The sequence below is a fragment of the Ascaphus truei genome, chromosome 6 (assembly GCF_040206685.1).
Source record: "Ascaphus truei isolate aAscTru1 chromosome 6, aAscTru1.hap1, whole genome shotgun sequence".
Classification (NCBI taxonomy): domain Eukaryota; kingdom Metazoa; phylum Chordata; class Amphibia; order Anura; family Ascaphidae; genus Ascaphus; species Ascaphus truei.
Genome location: NC_134488.1, coordinates 127,626,414 through 127,630,565, shown reverse-complemented (window position 1 = coordinate 127,630,565; position 4,152 = coordinate 127,626,414).

Genomic DNA, 4,152 nt, shown 5'->3' with positions numbered 1-4,152 from the left:
GGGGAGAGAGAGAGAGACGTGGTGGGAGAGAGAGAGATGTGGGGGAAGAGAGAGAGACGTGGGGGAGAGAGAGAGACGTGGGGGAGAGAGAGAGATGTGGGGGAGAGAGACAAGGGGAAGAGAGAGAGAGAACAGGGGGGGAGAAAAAAGAGAGAACAGGGGGGTAGAGAAAAAGAGAGAACGGGGGGAGGGAAATAGAGAGAACGGTGGGGGGGAGAGAAATAGAGAGAACGGGGGGGAGAGAAAGAGAGAGAACAGGGGGGGGAGAGAAAGAGAGAGTCGGGGGAGAGAGAGACGGGGTGGAGAGAGAGAGAGACAGGGTGGAGAGAAAGAGAGATGGGGTGGGAGAGAGAGAGAGACAGGGGGGAGAGAGAGACGGGCGGGGGAGAGAATGAGAGAGACAGGGGAAAAAGAGAGGCGGGGGGAAAGAGAGAGGCGGGGGGAAGAGAGAGACCAGGGAGGAAGAGACACAGCGGGGGGTTAGAGACCACGGGGAACTAGTGCAAATACAAATGGACACATGCAAACTACACAAGCAGGCAAACTGCACAGGACACACAGGGAAGCCACACACAGAACACAGCCCCCCTCACATCTCCCCAGCCCCCCTCACATCTCCCCCAGCCCCCCTCACATCTCCCCAGCCCCCCCTCACATCTCCCCCAGCCCCCCTCACATCTCTCACAGCCCCCTCACATCTCTCACAGCCCCCCCCTCACATCTCACCCAGACACATCTCACATAGCCCCCTCACATCTCCCCCAGCCCCCTCACATCTCTTCCAGTCCCCCTCACATCTCCCCCAGCCCCCCCCTCACATCTCACCCAGACACATCTCACATAGCCCCCTCACATCTCTCCCAGCCCCCTCCCCCAGCCCCCTCACATGTCTTCCAGCACCCCCCCTCACATCTCCCCCAGCCCCCCCTCACATCTCTTCCAGCCGCAGCCCCCCCTCACATCTATTCCAGCCCCCTCACATCTCTTCAGCCCCCCCTCACATCTCCCCCAGCCCCCCCTCACATCTCCCCCCAGCCCCCCTCACATCTCCCCCAGACCCCCCTCCCACCATCTCCCTCAGCCCCCCTCACATCTCCCTCAGCCCCCCCTCACATCTCCCTCAGCTCCCCCTCACATCTTCCCCAGCCCCCTCTCACATCTCCCTCAGCCCCCCCCCCCCCACATCTCCCTCAGCCCCCCACATCTCCCTCAGCCCCCCCCACATCTCCCTCAGCCCCCTACTCACATCTCCCTCAGCCCCCCCTCACATCTTCCCCAGCCCCCCTCACATCTTCCCCAGCCCCCCTCACATCTCCCCCAGCCCCACCTCACATCTCCCCAGCCCTCCCTCACATCTCCCCCATCCCCCCTCACATCTCCCCCAGCCCCCCTCACATGTCTTCCAGCCCCCCCCCCCCCCCCTCACATCTCTCCCTGACCCACTCACATCTCTCCCTGACCCCCTCACTTCTCACAGGTGTGAGAGATAGGGGGAAGGGAGCAGAGACCAGGAGGGGGGGAGAGCAGAGAGACCATGGGGAACCACTGAAAATAAGTGCAGCCTGCAACCAGTGCAAACAGGAAACAGGCAGGAGACACACAGCACACAGACAGGCAGGAGACATACAGACACAGACAGGCAGGAGACACAGCACACAGACAGGCAGGAGACACAGCACACAGACAGGCAGGAGACACACAGCACACAGGCAGGCAGGAGACACAGCACACAGACAGGCAGGAGACAGCACACAGACAGGCAGGAGACACACAGCACACAGACAGGCAGGAGACACAGCACACAGACAGGCAGGAGACACAGCACACAGACAGGCAGGAGACACACAGCACACAGACAGGCAGGAGACACAGCACACAGACAGGCAGGAGACACAGCACACAGACAGGCAGGAGACACACAGCACACAGACAGGCAGGAGACACAGCACACAGACAGGCAGGAGACACAGCACACAGACAGGCAGGAGACACACAGCACACAGACAGGCAGGAGACACACAGCACACAGACAGGCAGGAGACACACAGCACACAGACAGGCAGGAGACACACAGCACACAGACAGGCAGGAGACACACAGCACACAGCACACAGACAGGCAGGAGACACACAGCACACAGCACACAGACAGGCAGGAGACACACAGCACACAGACAGGCAGGAAGCACACAGCCAGGCAGGAGACACACAGCACACAGTGGGCACACAGCACACAGCCTCACCTCTCTCTGCTGCATGGTTTTTCTCTGCTCTTTGGCCCCACCCCCAGGCTCCTTCCACCTCCTCCTGATTGGCTGCATTATACAGCAGCAGCCAATCAGGATGGAGCAAGCTGCCCAGCCCCTTAGCAGAAGCTCTGCTCTAACTTCTCGCACAGGCTCTGCCAACTGAGGAAAATTTAGGTACAGGTTCGCACAAACCGGTGCGAACTGGCTGTATCCCACTGCTGCTTATGAGGCCCTCGGGCACTCTACCAACCTAGTGTTTACAAGAATATAGCCCCCACTCTATATGTGTGGTCAGCGCTGCCACTGTACTGTGTATTTTGGTGCACGTGATGAAGGTACCTGCCAAGTACTCCAGTACTTGGTGCGGCCGACTTAACTAGGATCCGTCTGATCCAGCAACGTGGGCTTTCAGTGATAAGTCAGCCTCCGCGTGGGGTGTATCCCGCTGGAGTATCCCACAGTGATGACAGTCTCTGTATCTTGAGCAGTGGTCTGGTCCCAGACCACAATTATCAGGGCTGCGCTGGAACACCAGGCAAAGCACTATGCTATGGAGTGAGCTTTTAACCATTTAAATGTGGGAGGGGGTGAGCTTCAATAAGCTAGGCGGTTGCCACCCTCCAATCAGCTAACATCCAGTGAAACTTATAAACTTATACACTTTGGCCAAAATGTTAAACTAAAAGACCATTTTATTTAATAGATATCTATACATATGTAAGGGGGTCACTCCCGGTATCCCTGATTTTCCTTTGCCCCCTGTCTTACCCCTGTGGCAGTGGGGGAAGGGGACGGCGACTTCTCCCGGTGGGTGCCGCCATCTTGGTTGTGGCGCGAGGTTCGCGCAATGCGCAGAGGTTAGCAAGGGTAGCGGTGGCCATTACAAGTGTGCAGGAGCTCTGGGAAGTTGCGCAGGCGCAGTTAAGCATAGCGGCGGCCATTACAGCATCGCACATGCGCAGCAGAGATCGCGCACGCTTCTCCATAGGAAAGAGGTCCTGAGTGAACTACATCTCCCAGCAGCCTCTGGGGAATGCCCTATGATCCCTGTCACATGCAGTCAGACAGCCACTAAGGCCCGGGCCATAGAGGTGTGGGGAGAGCGGAGGCGCACTAACGCTGAGGCTCGCCTGCTTCAGTCAGCGCGATTGCACGGACTTGCAGGCGAGCCAGCGTGCGCGAAGGGAGCCGGGGGGAGGTGGTTGGAGGCGGGGCAGTGATGTCGCTGGGCCAATCGCCCACGACGCACTGACGTCAATGTCACGGCGCCGACATCACAGCGCCGTGACGTTGACGCTGCTGTGCTGTGATTGGAGGTTTTCAGCCGACAGCGCACTGAAAAACAGCTTGGCGCTCGGCTGAAACCTCCAACTCGTCAGCACGCCTGCGGACGCTCGCATGAGCCCCCTCTCAAGGCATCCTCATTGAGGATGCAGGGGCTCAGCGTGGAGCGTCTGCACGCCTCAGCACGGCCTGTCCTTCTATGGACTCAGCCTAAGGCTGACAGATTCTCATGCTGCAAAGAAGATACAATGTTGTGTGCAGACAGGGATTGTTCAATCAGGCTGGGGACACAGAGGGGGAAAGAAGGGGGGCCCTAGGCCATAAATCCCCAGGCTAGAGTTGAGGCCCTGACTCCCCACTAGAGAGGGTGGGTGTTCATAGGGACAGGCCCTTAGGTAAGGACCCTGTGCCCCTTCATCTGTGTGCTAGGCAGGGACCTGGTGACAGTACCTGTGCAGTTCCTTAGTGCAGGAAGAGAGAGAGGCCCTGCTGCAGTTCTTTAGTGCAGGGACCCAGTGAATGGGTTTGCTGCATGTTCCTGTAAGCTGTGTTGCTGATCCAGAGACTGTCCTTACGGTGGGACGTCCGGCTGGACCCCACCCGATGCGAAGGTACAGATC